Source organism: Heterocephalus glaber, unplaced genomic scaffold (genome assembly GCF_053883595.1).
Source record: "Heterocephalus glaber isolate CG9 unplaced genomic scaffold, H.glaber_assembly_v1.0 deba00001497, whole genome shotgun sequence".
NCBI classification, from domain to species: Eukaryota; Metazoa; Chordata; class Mammalia; order Rodentia; family Bathyergidae; genus Heterocephalus; species Heterocephalus glaber.
Window position 1 is genome coordinate 50,275,304 of NW_028258320.1, and position 16,328 is coordinate 50,291,631.

Here is a 16,328-nt window from a genome sequence, read left to right on the forward strand (position 1 = left end):
CAGAGAGGCAGCTTCCCCTGAATGAGCTTTACTGTTTCTGTTTGAGTTATTAGTCTGGCTGCCTATGAGAGGCATGGGCTCCTGATACTGGGCCAGGGGCTTCATGAGCTATGTGTTGAGCCCAGTCAGGGCACAGAGTAAGGGGAAACTGCTCAGGACTGTAGATCATTGAAGAGGAAGTAACACAAAGAGGCTCACCTACAAAAATATTTGGACCTACCCTGTTGGCCAGACCTGGCTGGTTTGACATAGAAGGGAAATAAAAATAACTCCTGTATAACCTAATTGCATAGATGTTTTATTCTTTTGCTCCAGATGTGTTTCCAGTGTGCAGCACATGCTAGCCAACCAAACGTTCTTAGAATTTGTCTTTTTTTTTTTTTTAGTACCAGAGATCGAACTCGGGTCCTTTGGCTTGCCAGGTAAGTGGCGGAACCACTGGGCTAAATCTCCAGCCCTGTTCTTAGAATTTGATTGAAGAAATGTTGCATTTTACATTCCCTACTCAGCCCCTCTTTCCTAGGCCCTGGAGTGCCAAGGTCCCATTACCTTCTAACACCAGTCCTCCCTACTGGTATTCATCCCTCTGTGGCAGGGACAGCCAGGCTAGATAAAACAGCTAAGCAGCTCTGGCCTTCAGGCTGCTTTAGTGAGGGAGATAGCTGCCACTTCTCACTGACATGTCCTTAGCTAAGCTCTTTCAGGGATCTGTAGATGTGTGCTGAGAGCAGAAGCTGTGTTCTAAATCCACACATGTGCTTTTCAGTTGGTTTCACCTATGCTCCCTGAAGTCTGAGTTGGCAATGTGGAACATGGAGTTCTGCAAACCCAGGGGTACAATTGAGCTTTCTCAGGGGTGGCAAAACAAGACTCCCTTCCTAGAAGACAACAGGCTTTTGGGAGCATTCTCAAATGTGGTTGCTTTCTGGCAGCTTTGTCTTGGGGTAGTGGTGTAGACCAAGTGGCTAGTTTACCAGGTGTTAACTGTCTCCCTTTTGTACCTGTAGTAAGATCATCCAGCTTTGTTTTAGCAAATCTTCCAGATGTCCCAGAGAAACACAACTGAGAAGATCACCTATCTCATGATTGCAGTTTTTCCAGGTACCAACAGTACACTCTTAGCAGTAGGAAGAATATGTTCTTAGGTTACATGATGTTATCATTGCCACAGAAGCACCTACTAGAAGCAGGCCAGGTACAGCAGGTATTTGTACCTGTAGACAAGGAAGGATTGTTCTGTTTGTGAAGGGAGAGGCACTTGTGTTTTCTCACTGCTCAGAGACCCAGAGAGCTTGGGTGTAGAATGATGAGTAGGAATTACCCAGGGAGGCTATGGACTTTGCTGTCCACTCCTCTCAAGAGGTAAGTCTTCACAATTAGCTTTATGATCTGCAAGCCCTTTCCAGGATTAGCAGTCCCTGTAGGTCTTACGCAGTCCAGAGTTTGGCCAGACTGCCTGTGTTTGGTCACCTTCAGATGCTAGTACAGGGAGCAGAATGCTATTACAAAGCCGAGGTTGGGCTGACTACCTTTTGGTTCCTGCCCATGGGTGTGTGCTGTGATTTGCGACAGAAACATGGAACAAAGAGCCAGGTGGTGACATATTTCACTCCTGTCCCTGAGCCTTTTGATCATGACTTAAATGATGAGTGATCATCTTGAAATGGGATTTCAAAACTCTTAGATTTTAAGGAAAAAAGAAGGCTAGAGGACTCAGTTTGGGCATCTTCCCACCTTTTTACCAGCTTTTCTTGTTTTATCCCAAGGAAAAATGCAAAATTACCAACTGGTGATTCCAGCATTTTCATAACTGAAACTATGACATGGTTCTGTGTTTCATTTTGGAGCTAATCAGAAGAGCACTCGGGGCAGAGCTGAAGTGTTATTTCTGCCAACACTGAGAGGCAGTGTTGAAAAGTCCCTCTGTCCACTTCTAGGAAAAGCTATGAAGTATTGCTTAATCATTGATGTGGACACTAACAGTCCTTCCCTGGGATTTGACCCACCCAGAGGTGTGTCTATAACAGGCACTAGAGTACCTGGATTCTTATCCCAATTCCCCTGTTAATATGAGGCCACATGTGCTTTCAGAGGCAAGAGCTAGGGATATCTGCAGCATGAAACAAATGAGGGGGTTTCCTTGAAACCTCAACTGAGTATTTCTGCTTTGCCCAAAGTTCTTTCCTTTCTCCTGGTAATTTCAGGGCTCTGGTTCTCCTGGTTTTTTTCCAAGTCGAGAGGTGGTCAGACACTGTATTAGTGGAAAAGAACTCAATCGGCACATGACCAGAGGCTGCAGGTCACCTGGGGCCTCAACCCTAGCTCAAAAAGAGTGTGCCAGAACATTCCATGGATTGCTTATGGTGTTATGGCTCCTCTGAGGTTTCTGTAGGAAGGACAGAACAAGGTATAGGAGGGGAGAGCAAGGAGAGGAGGAGGCTGTTTACAAAATTATTATCTCTGGCTACAGAAGATCACAGGACAGTTTGTCACAATGCATGCTGTCTCCAAAGACAAGTAAATTCTGTGGCCACTGAGTATCCATTGTTCCCAGCTGCCCCCTAGGAATCACATTATTAACAGTTTCTACCAAGGCCTAGTTCTCTTCCTGCTGCAGCAGCTGAGCAGAGGAAGAGATGGTACACTCAGCACCCCTACCCCCTTTGAGACCATATGTGGCACCTCCTGAGCCTGCAGGACAATGTGAGGGTGCTCTGTTGCCAGCATTGACATCTCACAGAATTTCCTAGAGTTAGCACTGATGGACAGAGTCTGGGCTCATGGAGGGATTTGGCAACCTAAAGACTCTGCAACTGGCTACAGGTGCAGCAGTGGGTGAGGGAGAGGTTACAAATGACACAGCTGGAAGAAGAACTGCTTAGTGACAGAAAACCTAGCTTCAAACCAGGGCTACAATTTTACTAGCCATGTAGTCCTGGATAAACAACCTCTCTCAAGATTCATTTCTTTAATTGCAGTGGGTCATATTGCTAGCATTTGACCTGATCAAATTGTGCAATGAATATGAGAATATTTCTATTTTTGTTGAAGCTTGAGCCACTGTGCAAACATGACTGTGTGAAAGGTTGACTTTTTGCCTTTCAGTTTCCTTAGTTTCAGGGGTTCTTGAACTTATCTCTATTCCTAGGTAGAGAGACCAATGGAACTTTTCAATTAGTGAAAGATGAGGTCTCTTTGATGAAGGCATCTCTAGGTTCAGGGAAAAGCAGATCTTTATCTAAAGCTATAAGAAGACAGACATGGCATCAGGAGTGTGTTCATAACATGTTTCCCCTGATAGGACTTGCCTATTGATGACTCTCCCATTGTCTTCTTGGCAGTGTATTTCTACCACATGATTAGTATCCTGGGCATCACAGCAGGAGTTTATCGCCTGTGGAGTCACTGAACTTACAAAGCGTGGCTGCCTCTGAAGATCTTCCTGGTCATTGCCAACACTATGGTATTTCAGGTAAGAAGCTAGTGCTGCTTAGCTCTAGTATCTCCAACCTGTTGGTGTTCCCAGGAGAAAAGGAGGGGATCAGCACCCAGGGAGGAGCCCCAGCAGGATGATCATTGGCCAGTCTAGTCTTCTGTTGTCACCTCAAGTGCAGGCTCATTGCTGAGGTCCACCAAACATGGGGAGCTTCAGAGTCTCGAGGACAACAAATAGGAGATGAATGGGACATGCTCTGCACGTACAGGGTTACTTTTGATTTCAAGGTCCCTGTGTTATCACATAGTGTGATGGTCTTTTGCCATAAGGAGCCATGGTGCAAAGCCAAGTACTGATCCTGGTGTCCTGAGCAATCAAAAGGCACTAAACTCACACTTTACAGTGATAGGTATAGGACCCCAGCACAATGGGATAGAAGGTGACGTGTCACAAACTCATGACCCGTGTTGTGTCAGATAATAAGAGCAAATACTTCCAAGCACCAACTGTGCTGGCACTGTACTACCACTTGACATAGATTAACTCATCAAGTCCTCACACTATCTTAGCAGATAGATTCTATTATTACCTTATTTTACTGATGAGGAAACTGAGTCACTGAAAGTTATCCTGTCTGGGGCTCTCATGATAATTAAGTCTAGGAGAACAGAATGCAATGAAGAGAGAAGAGGAAAACAGAAAGCCAAATAAGTCCTCCTTGTCATGGTGAAATCTGAGGTGCTTACTACCTTTGCATAAATCATCTATGCCCTAGCAACATTCAACTGGAGGTTTATGATATTATCCTTGTAGGGCAAAGGGAAGAAAGAAACATATTGCTACATTTTTCAAGGGATGGAAAGAGTTCCAGACAAGCCCTGAGGTCTTCTGGTAATGTGATCATGGTCATGAGTTACGTGAGGCCTTGTTATTGGGTTGGGTAAGACATTACGTAGGGTGGCATCAGGGTTGAGCTCACTGCAGCTGTATCCATATTCTTGTGCACTAGGATACAAGGCCACCTGACAGATATTCTAGGCTGGGGGATTAGGCACCCTATTTGGACCCTGTCCCACATTCTTTGATGAACTGCAATTTCCTTTCTTTCTTTTTTTTCCTGGTCCCTGGGATCGAACTCAGGACCTTGTACTTGCGAGGCAGGTGGTGGAACCGTGAGCTAAATCTCCAGCCTGCAATTTCTTTTCTAATTAAATGATCTGAGTACTAGGAGTTACCTCCATTTTACCCACATACACCCTTTAGGAAGCAGCAGTGCTATTCTTGTGGGCTGTGTCTATAAGGTGTTTTTCCACATAAGTTTTGGAGGCAAATGTGCAGAAGAGCATACCTCCTGCATGCCTTCACTGGGGCCAGAATCCTGGGGACTTTGTGAGGGTAGCCTGAGAGCCGTGGGCCCTTGCAGACATCTGCACTGAATTCTGCCAGATGGTCATCTCTCTTCAGACCTATATTCCATTTCTCTCTTCTCCAGAATGATGTATATGAATGGGCATGAGATCACCATGTCCGTCACAAGTTCTCAGACACACATGCTGACCCTCACAATTCCCGACGTGGCTTTTTCTTCTGTCACATGTGTTGGCTGCTTGTGCACAAACACCCAGCCATCAAAGAGAAGGGAAAGTTGCTCGACATGTCTGATCTAAAAGCTGAGACACTGGTGATGTTCCAGAGGAAGTGAGTGAAGGCAAAATGGAGATAGGGATGTGGCTCTGGGCACCTAGGATTTGGGCATGTCGCTTTTTCAATTATGACTTATAAAATAGAAGCTGGTGATTTCTGGGGTTTGCACATTCAAAATCATCATTTAGACTCCCATTTTTTAAGGTCCCAAAGGCCCATAATCCTTCTTTTTTACTCAGTTACTTTCTTTCTAAACTATTTCAATGAAGCCCATCAAATGCAATAAATGTTCACTGACCTGTGATAAACACACAATAATGAATGTAGCTGAGTCCTTCCTATCAAAGTAGGTTTTGGCTCTTAGGGGGTAGAAGAATAAGTGAAGTGCCCAAATGACCATAATATATAATGACCATAATGAAGAAAATTTTCTGTACCATGAGATATACAGAAACTTGGGAAATTGCTCAGTGGGGAACTCCAGAAAGGGTTTATGAACAAAGTAGCATTATAATCCATTCATGGATACAGACTTTCACAAATATGCATGAATAGGGACCATGAAATAGAAAGATCAGAATGAACTAAAGCCTCAAGCAGATTTCAGAAACATAGTCTTTCTCCTCAAGTATAAAGTTCGACAGGGAAAAGGACTATAAGAAAGACTGAGGCTATCATTGCTGCCATCAGAAGCAATGTGTACAGACACAGATGTGGTGCAGAGGCCACTGAGGACAGGGAAGGAACCAAGGAGCCAGAGATGAGAGGCAAGGACACAAGGTAGGAGGTAGGAAGGACCCAGGCTAGGAAAGCAGTGGTAGAAATAGAAAGGAGTTGGATGCAGGGAATATCAGTGACATAAAAGTCAAAGATGTGACTGCTTAAGGATGCAGGTCATCTATTCTCTTTGAATGTCAATGGCTTGGCTTATGTAAGAGTCATGAGTGGCACAGGGCCTTTAGAGGGACAGTTACCTGAGGTTATTAAGGACACTAAGTGTTCTTCCTGAGGGAAAAGCAGAGCAACTCAAAAGATTAGGGAGTGGCACCAAGAAATTGAGGCATCACACTTAATACACATGGTGCTGAAGAGATGACAGCAAAAGAAAGGAGCCCTAAGGCAGACAGACAAGAGCACAGGCAGCTGAACTCAGGTCATGAGTTTGTGATTTGACTCTGACCTGTTTGAATAACATGGCCTTATGTGTTTGTGGAATTCAAGACAGGAGGCAGGTGTTGCTCCACTGGTCACTGGTTGGGTGACTCTAGGAAAATCATTTAATGTATTTGCATTGCATTCTCTAAAAAATGACATGCTAATACTATATACTCAAGAGATTTTTCAACTCCATTCCCTTTTGCTTGTCCCCCAACCTCCATACTCACAGCATTACAACAGACATGGCCCAGTCCAATGACGGTGAACAATACAGGTAAATGTAAGTGTTCTCTCCAGGGACTCTGTATGATCTCTTCACACAGGGACTATAAGCCTGCTGTCCTGTTGCTGTGCTTTATCCTGCCCACACTTATCCCCTGGTATTGTTGGGGTGAAACTTTTCTACACAGCTTGTAGGTTGCTACTTTCCTGCGATATGCCTTCGTGCTCAATTTCACCTGGCTGGTGAACAGTGCTGCACACCTCTATGGCTATCATCCATAGGACAAGAACATTAACCCCTGAGAGAGTGCCCTGGTTTCACTAGGAAGTTTGGGTAAGTAAGCAGTCTACAGCAAGACCACATCGAGTGGGGTTTTGGTTAGGATATTCCACTAGACATCAGAAAAAGAAGTCTGTTTTTAATGACCACTTTGTATCTTTTTTCCATTTTAGAACTAGGATGACTACTTTAGGAAATTCACATGAGTCAGACAGTGCCTTAAGTAAAAAAAATAAAGGGTAAAAAACGATACTGTCTTTGGTTCAGATTTGAAATCCATCTCTAAATACTCTAATACTATTGAACTCTTACAGTTTCCTTTCCCTACTCACTTCTGGTCTGGGGCACAGTCCTGCTCGTGACAGAATACACTGGCATGTAAATGGAAAGGTAGGGTCACAAAAAGGAGACCAGTAAGCCTGCTGTTTTATAATTAACCATGCTGTGTAAAACGTAGAAAAAATAACTATGACTTAGTTCAATAAATGTCAAGTATGCCACTCTGAAAGTATTTTCTATCTTCCTGTTATAGTTTCATAAACCTCCTTCCTCCTTTCAGGCACTTCCTACCATCATGCACGTTCTTAACTTGCAGTGTATGTGAAATAAATCACTTATATACTATACTATACTAGTATATATTATCTACTTAATTCTGAGGCTTTCATAGAAATCAAATAATCTGAACTGAGGCGTATCTCAATGACTGACACTTCAAAGTGGTTCTGTCTCTCATGTTGTCCCTGCTGTCATTCATGTCTCCAAACCTGCTCACTCCCCCCTCTCACTTTACCCTTTGCTCTCTTCTAGTTCTGTCTCTGCCTTCTCTTTGTTTCTCAATTACCTGCGCCACAATCACACGCTTATCTTCTCTGACACACTGACCTTCCCTTCAGTCTTCCCTGGGCTGTCTCTTGCTGCCCTACTTGCCACCCGTGGATCTTCTCCCACCTCCTCCCTTGTTTATGTGTATTTGCGGTTCCATGTTAAATCTCACATCTGTAGACCTGTGAGCACCCACTCAGAGCCCAGCTATGAAACCTGTGTGGAAGTTGGTAATCCTCTGTCATCGCCTTAGACTTGGTATAATCCCACCTTCCCACACTATGGACAAGCAAGTGCACAAAGAGGGAGTCATTTCCCTGCTACAACTTTCTTTAGTTGCTTGTTATTCATATTGTTACTACTCTATCTGGGGTATTTTTATTTTCATAGGTCGAAAGATCTCTTATTTGCTGTTCTTTACCCCATTCAGTAGGGATCAGTGTTATTGGTGCTGGAAGCCATTCATAAGGGAGAGTCCTGCTGAGAGTTGGCAGACTACCTGTGGAATTTCCAAGCATTTATCCATCACAGAAATTGTCCCAGATCCAGAATAAATTTATTTTCTTTACTGTCAAAGTGAAATGCCCATCCCAATAGTTCTCAGAATCTCAGATGTAAGAGAGAATCTCTATTTTCAGAGTAGTTCTGTTTATCATCTCCACCACTCCAGAATCAAAGCTCAGAGACTTAGAAGCCAGAGCAGCCCACTGTGAATCAGCAGTGGCTGAGAAAATCCAAGCCCCTTTTTGGGCCTCCTTTCCTTTGACTTTTGCCTGCTATTGCCTATTCTTTTGGTACTGTCCATACTTATAGGGAGCACCAGTGTGGCGGGGAAAAGTATGCTGCTTACTTACCTTTGTAAGGAGCACAGTCACAGTTCTTCCTCTGGATGTTCCCCTGCCCTTCCTACCCCAAGACATATATGCACAGAGTCTGTGGGGTCCTAGGCTGGAATTACTAAAGCTGTGGCATTTTTTGAGTATAAAATCCTTTGCCAGTAGTATCTTTTTCTTTTCCTCTGAAAGAAAGTTTCTTCCCACAAAGGCTCCTGACAGCCATGGATGATAACCAGGACCTCTTGACTTATTGCTTAAGATGCTTCTGAGAGCATGTATTTGCTTCAGAGTCTAAGACACTGGGTTCATCCATTCATTCAATATTCATTCATTCAACAACAGCAGGTTTCTGAAAGATTTGAGGTACCCTGCTAAGTTAGAGGTGTAGAGAGATGAAGAAGACAGCAAACTACTGAGCTCCATCACTTCTCTCCTTTTGTTCCAGGTGAGGTCTTCCACAACTACCACCACTCCTTCCCCTATGACTACTCTTCCAGTGAGTACCACTGGAACATCAACTTTACCACATTCTTCATTGATTGCATGGCTGCCTTTGGTCTGATTTATGATCGGAAGAGAGTATCCAAGGCTGCTCTCTTGGCCAAGGTGAAAAGATCTGGAGATGGAAGCTACAAGAGTGGCTGAACTTTGAGGAATCTGGTTTCCTATTCTTAATGGCCAGGTGGACAGAAGTTTAATGTTGTATTGATTAACTACTGAATAGTACTGCCAAGATGCTACAGATGAGGACCTTGGCCCAATCCAGTACAGTATTCTTCTAAAATTCACAAGTATTGCACAAATATTGCAAGGCAATGACTATCTTTTATGATGCTAAGCTGATACTCTCTTCTAATCCCATTGACCTTTGTTATGTTCTTATCATCTTTCCCCTGCTCTCCTTCACTGCCTCCCAAGCAAGCAACTGGTCACCCATAGGTTGGTGTTTACCTTTCAAACCCTAGAAACATTTCTAGAGTCCAAAAGTAAAAGCTTTTGCCCCAGATAACTCTTTCCTTGACTTGTCCTGAGTTCAAGGTAGGTGGCTCAAGTTAGGATGCTAGAAAATCTCCTGGGAACTTGTCTGTTAAATATAGCAGCCCATGGTTTGCTAGAGGAAGGGAAAAATAACCATTTAGCACAACACATACAAAGTACAAAAATTATGAAGGGAGAATGTTGGCCTGTATAGTATGATTCCTGAGTAAAAATGATGTTGAGTGGAATGAGGCATGAGGAAGCTCCTTCTGTGATCACACACTCACTTGCCTACCTAGCAGAGACATGTGCCCGTCCACACAGCATGCTTCCTTACTCTCCTGACTCTAAGTAAGGGATAGCCATTGAGCTTGGTGATGCTAGTACACCATATCAAATCTCAATACCTCAATATACTTTGTGCTGAGGATATAGGGCAAGCATTTACTTAGCAGTACCAACAGTGGCTCTGCTGGGGAAGGATTTTTAAATTTCTTTAATAGCAAGGAGATTTCTTGTTTCATACAATGAAAAGTCTTCAGGTTGGTTATGTTCTGAATTAGGAGTGCAGGCCAAGCATAATGAAGCATGATGATCCCAGCACTCAGGAAGCTGAGGTAGGAAGATTGCTGAGTTCAAGACCAGCCTAAACTACAGAGTAAGGTTTCATCAAGCTTGTTTCATTTTCCTGCTCTGCCATCTTTAGGATAGTGGGTGCTGTTTTCATACCATGAAAATGGCTGTCACATTTCAAACTTCCAAACTTCCTAATAAGAAGTGTTTCAGAAGTCAGAATTCGGTCAAAGAGAACATATATCACATATATACTTTGCCTGAATCTTGAAAATCATGTGGAGTATTTAGCTCTGAATGAGGTATGCTAAAGAAATTTGAAGTAGAGGAGGAATTAGGTGGCTTGCTGATTCATCCCATAACAGGGCAAGATATAGAGAGGTTTAAAGATAGTGTCTGTAGGCAGCTCTTAAAAGATAACATTCCAAAAGATAAGCTCTGAGAACATATCTGGGAAACTCAGAAGTTACAGAGTAAATTTTTATGTCATAATGAAACAGTTTGATTCTAAGTCACTTTGTTTGTCTCAACCATTGTGTGGGTTGAGTAAAACCTAGGCTCCTCCCCTTTCCCCCTTTCACTTTTTCCTTGCACTGTCAACTTACATGTAGGACTTTATGGGTAATGGAGTACAAGTCTCTTAGTTCTCTCTCTTTTTTTTTGGTACCGGGGATTGAACTCAGGACCTTGAGCTTGGAAGGCAGGTGGCAGCACCACTGAGCTAAAACCCTGGCAAGGATTTTATTTTATTTTATTTTGGTACCAGGGATCGAACTTGGGATCTTGTGCTTGCCAGGCAGGCATGACACCACTGAGCTACATCCCCAGCCCTCTTAATTCTTAACTAATATAAGTCTCTGATTTTTAATTCTTGGCTCTTTTCCACCTGTCACTGTTCTTCTTCTGATGCTCTCTGTTTCCTAATTTTTCTTCTGTCCCTGGGCAGTAGCCTCCTGTGTGTATTCAGAGTAATGAGGACTTCTGTCTAGCCCACTCCCTTTCCTTAAAGACAAAAAGCTCATGGGCGCTGAACAGCTGTATCTCTTTAGCAAGAAGTGCTGACTGCCACTTTCTCATGGCCTGCAGATCCTCTCCACCTCCACCACTGCCACACTGATGACTCCAGACATACCTGGAAAACTGTACTAGAAACATAGTTGCCGAGAGAGGTTCTCTTCATGAGTCTTGGCCAATTCAAATGGTTATGTTGTGCCAGTGAGCTCATCATAGACCAAAAGTATTTGTTAGTCTCTGGGTTAGTACAGAAAGCATACTTAGTGCCCCCTGCATGTTCTGCAAAGCTGCACAGGGTGATCAGTGCTCCAGCTGATGGATGCTTTGAGGAAGAAGAGGTGTAGGAGAAGGAGACTGAGTCCTCATTAGCCACCCCCCTCCCTGCAAGAAACAAGGGCAAGTCCCCAAGTATCTCACATCTCGCATTGAGACCCCTCTCTGGAGCCTTGATCTGTTGTAAAGCTCTGATTGAGATGTGCAATCTGAGATGCCATTAACTTTGCTAAAATGATTGTCTCTTCAAAAAACTAAGCAGCATCTCCTGCCAAACAGCCTAAGGTACATAATAGGACAGAAGAAGTCTGGAAAAACACAGAATGTCATGTTTTGAATAACATAGGCCACTCCTGTCTTTGTACTTCAGGCATCAATGAAGAAGTATGTCTCTGCTCTATCAGGATTGGCAGTGCACAATAGCAAATGATTTGTCCACTATTGACCCCAGTAGTGGAAGGGAGAATAGCCTGTGTTAACTGAGATAGGACAATATGGGAGATCACTAGAGGTGAAATTTGTTGAACTGTGTGCCTATCCTCTGAAAATGACTCTTGAATGGTTTTAAATCTACAGTTCATCACACGTCTGCTTTATAATTTATGGACAGTAAAGTCAACTTTCTCCTCTTTCTCTTCTAATTCTGTTCCATAATTCTGATGCATGCCATGTCCCTATATAAGGCTGGACAGAGAGCCAACACTGAGGGGATCATGTATATGTGGCCCTCAGCTCTATGTCTAATACTATTTTTAAGATTTTAAAGTTCCATTCAAGTGACACATTAATGAGAAATTCAGATCTGATCAAGAGTGATTTCTTAACAGTCCTTGACTTGTGGATGGGGTGACAACTTACTTGGGTGCTTTTTTCTAGCCTGTGTTACATGTGAACCTGCCTTTACTTCCTTTCTGGAGTCCCTTAATACCTGTGGGCCTGCAGATGTGGCCGGTATAAACCAGAGGCTGGTTGAAAGATTATCAGTATAGCAATTTGCAGGATTATCTTTTGAATTTCACTTTGAAAACTTTATTTGGACTCGGGCTAGGGATTTAGCTCAGTAGTTCCGGTGCCTGCCTCGAAAGTGCAAGGTCCCAAGTTTGATCCCCGGTACCCCCCCAAAAAAACAAAAACAAAACTTTACCTGAACTTATTTTAATTAAGTTCACATATTTGATGGAGGGTAGAAGTAATTTGGATATATATGGTTAATTAACATTGTTCATATTAGCTGAGTGTTATAGTGCATGCCTATAATCCCAGTTACTCAGGAGGCTGAGGCAGGAGAGTGGTAAGTTTGAGCCCTGCCTGGGTAGATTAGTGAGTATTTGTCTCAAAAAAAAAAGACTATGTCCTTTAAAATGGTAATTTTTCTTCTTGATTTGCTAGTATCCCAACTGTATTCTCTGTAACTGTAGCTCAGCAGCAAAAGTTAAGACAGCAAGGTTGTCATGTTGAGATAGGAGATTAGGGCATGGCAAAGCTGGCTGGGGAGTTGGATGTGACCTGTTAATTGCAAAATCCCAGGACACATGTGCACAGCAGTTCCCAAATCCCTGCATGTGGATTTCTCATGAGAATTTCAGCAGGTTTTCCATAGGATTATCCAGATCTGATGTCAGCCTGAGGACTGGGTGATACAAAAAGGACAAACCACATTGAGTTTTTGCCACTGTGTTCTCTCTGGCATGTGGCTCGCCCTCATGCTGCAGGATGTACTTCTTTTCCTGCTTTTACTTGGCCCAAACTTGCTCTGCAGAGCCTGTTTCTTTTCCTACCTTTAATAAAACTTGGCTACCATTTGTGGTTGTCTTGACCAAGTCTTTGCTCAGGATGGAAAGAACCTAGAAATCACCTCTAAAAGGAGACTCTAGCACCCCAAACCTAGTAACACCATGGAAAGACTCTTGGCTTCCTAAGAGGAGCTGTAAATAAAAGATTGGAAATAGCATTTTTCTAATGGTTCTGCAAACAGCATCAGGTTCAAATGAGGGACTGAAAATCCTGCTTTCTGATTGGTATAGTGGTGCTCAGGAGCTGAAGAATCATTTTGAGTCCTGTGTTCTGCATGTGTCCTCTGGGTTTTTATGACCTTCGATACATTCCTCCCAGTTAGTTGTCCAGTTTGCTGGAATCCTAATCTTCTACCTCAGCAGTGCTGTGGTCCTGCTTGAGTACTGTGACTACCTGTGTGTAGATTAGTAGAGAAATGAGATATCCCGAATCTTTCTTCTACCCAGCCCTGCTGGTGACACCCATCATACTCATAGGAGAAGTGTGGTGGTGTGACTAAACTGCACACTCAACATAAGCTTCTTTTGTTCATTAAGAACCTAACTCACTCTACCTGGCGATCCATTTTAACATTCAACCACACCAAGCTCCCCTCTCAGACAATAGGAACAGACTTGACATTTTCATACTACTTTTCCAATCAGACCACACCCTCTTATAAAGTTCTGAGCTCCTCAGGGGCATTTTCCTCTATCAGAAAGTCTTTGTGTACTTAAAGAGTCAATACTTAATGAAATGACAGTTCTGTCTCTGCTACAAACTGTGAGAAATGTCATAGGGAGGGGGAAATCCAAGCTGTGAGTTGATGTTAAATTCCCATAGTAGAGGCACAGTGCAGATTCTTGAACACTGACTTCATGGGAAATGCCACAGGCCCAGATGGCTGGAGGCAGAACCTTCCTCTGGATATTCAGGTCTGCCCTTCCCCCATTGTCTTGCCCACCCTTCTACACCCAGGCCACAGGGGGTTCTCAAAGGGGCAGTGTGTGTTGTGCAGACACACAGTAGCTCTGGGCCTGGGTGAGGAGCTTCTCTTAAAGGTCAAAGAGGTCCGCTCTTTTTGGGCAATTTCTGTCAGGGAGCAGTGAGTGGCCAGGGCCAGTTGTAACAAACTTTGTGAATAACTAGGGGAAATGAGAAAAGTAAATGTGAAAGGCAACAGACAGCTCTGGATTGCTCATGCCTTTATTCTTAATCCTTTCATAGAGATTTCTGGACAACAGGAAGAACTTCCATTTTAGTTGGTTTAAACTGAAGTGGAATTCTGCAACACAAAACTAGCCCTTCTTTTGAGGTACTGTGGATGGAGCCCAAATCCTTAGGCATCCTAGGCAAACACTCTACTACAGATCTACATCCCCAAACCAATGGTCACCATTTCAAAGTGAACAATTCTATGGCATTTAGTACATTCACAATATTATGCAGCCATCATCTCTAGTTCCAAAATATTTGCACCATCCCAAGGAAAACCCTATACTCCATTCAACAGTAACTACACATTATTCTCAACCTCACCCCCTTTCCTCTCTCCCCTTCCAAATGTGTTATTTGTCTCTATGGATTTACCTATTCAGGATATGTCACAAAATGGAAGTGTAAAATAGGTGACCCCTGTCTGGTTCCAATTCTCACCTTAAAGCTTTGGGCTTTCATCCACCTTGTAGAACAAGTCAGTACTTCATTCCTTTCCAGTGCTGGTTAATACCCATTATAGATAGGTGGTTTATCAATTAATCTATTCTTTTTTCTTTTATTAATGTATTTTCATTAGTACATGTTTGGAATACATAATGATTACATTTATCTTGGTGAATGTGTACATGTACATAACACATCTTAAATCCTTTTTTCCCTTTCCCTTCCCATCCCTCCATGCTCCTTCCAACTCTTAATCCCTTTCCCATTTGAAAAGGTTCTATTTCCATTTTCTTCTTTGATTCTTTTTTTAAAAATCCCTTTTCCCTTCCTTCTCCCCTTCCCTCTATCTCTTGTTCTTCCTATTTAAAAAAGATCTCCCTACTTCCTATTATCTACCCTTCATTTTGCTTTTTATTTATGAGTGTCTCATTTAAGAGAAATTATGTGTTATTTAAACCTGTGTGTCTGATTTATTTCATTTTACATTATGATCTCAAGGTACAGCCATTTACCTACAAAAGCCTAAGTTTATCCTTTAGGGCAGCATAGTACTCATTAATATATTTACTGATGAATATTTGTTTCCACTTGTCAATGAATGTGAATAACTCTTATGAATATTTGTATACAAATATTTGAGCATCTGCTTTCAATTCATTTGGGTACATATATGGAAGTGGAGTATGACTCACGATAATTCTATCTTTAACTTTTTATGGGGTTGGCAACTGTTTTCAGCAATAGTCGTGTAGCATTTTACATTCCCACGAGCAATGCACAAATGTCACCCTTTATTCTTCACCCTTTATTGTTAATTTGTCCCTGCCTTCCAGGAAACCCAAAAAAACACCCCCTCCACAGCGCCCCCATTCCCTGGGGTAAAGAGAAGGACAGATGTTGCACCTCTAGTACAGTAGCAAGACTAGTCTCAGGGCAAAATCTCCAGTCTTGCCTTATCCACGAAGAGGACAGTGTGAGCAGGGGCAGGGAGGACAGGCTGCCGCCTCCCCGGCACCACTAAAGCACAGCCACCATTGCCATTCAGGTGCTCTCATAAACTACCGTCCTAGAGACCTTCGCCACTCCCGTCCGTCCTCTCCCTGAGCCCCCATTAAACTCCTAAAGAGCAAAGCTGCCCGGCAGCAAGAAGCCTCTCTGCAAGGCGCGGGCAGCCCTGCTCTCTGCGGCGGGGAGGCACCCGAGGCAGCAGCTAAGGCGATCGCCTGCAGACCTTTAGTCCTGCCTCACCCTTGTTCTGCCAGGGCCCCTGGCGGGGCGTGGCTGGCGAGCGCCCGCGCACCTGACGTGGCTAGGCGTCCTCTGCCCTCCCCCAGGGTTACTGAGGGGCCCAGACCAGTCGGGGTTACTCTCGTTCATTCACCCGACAGCGCCTGACTCCACGCAGCCAATCAGCAGCGAGTGGAGGCCCCGCCCCTGCAGCGCTCGGGGCGTTAGGGGGGTGGGGGGCGCAGCTTTTTCCTGTGGTGAGCTGGGCTGGGACTCGGGTCTCCAGTCTTTGCGCACCTGGCAGTGGAGCGCCAGAGTGCAGACGGGCCCCAGCCCTGAGCTCAGAATCGCGTACACCAGGGAGCTTGCGTTGACGGCGGGGGTGGGGGGCGGGGTGTTCTCAGTAGAGGCCTCCTCCTCTGCGGGA

General features: G+C 43.8%; 1 long non-coding RNA gene across 1 annotated transcript; it reads left to right on the plus strand.

Annotated features, from left to right (window-relative positions):
• Positions 1-385: 385 nt before the first annotated feature.
• On the plus strand, positions 386-15,951 carry LOC101718958 (uncharacterized). The gene is made up of 3 exons (XR_015440411.1): positions 386-422; positions 3,342-3,472; positions 8,847-15,951. It is a non-coding gene; the product is annotated as an uncharacterized LOC101718958 (long non-coding RNA).
• Positions 15,952-16,328: the final 377 nt, after the last annotated feature.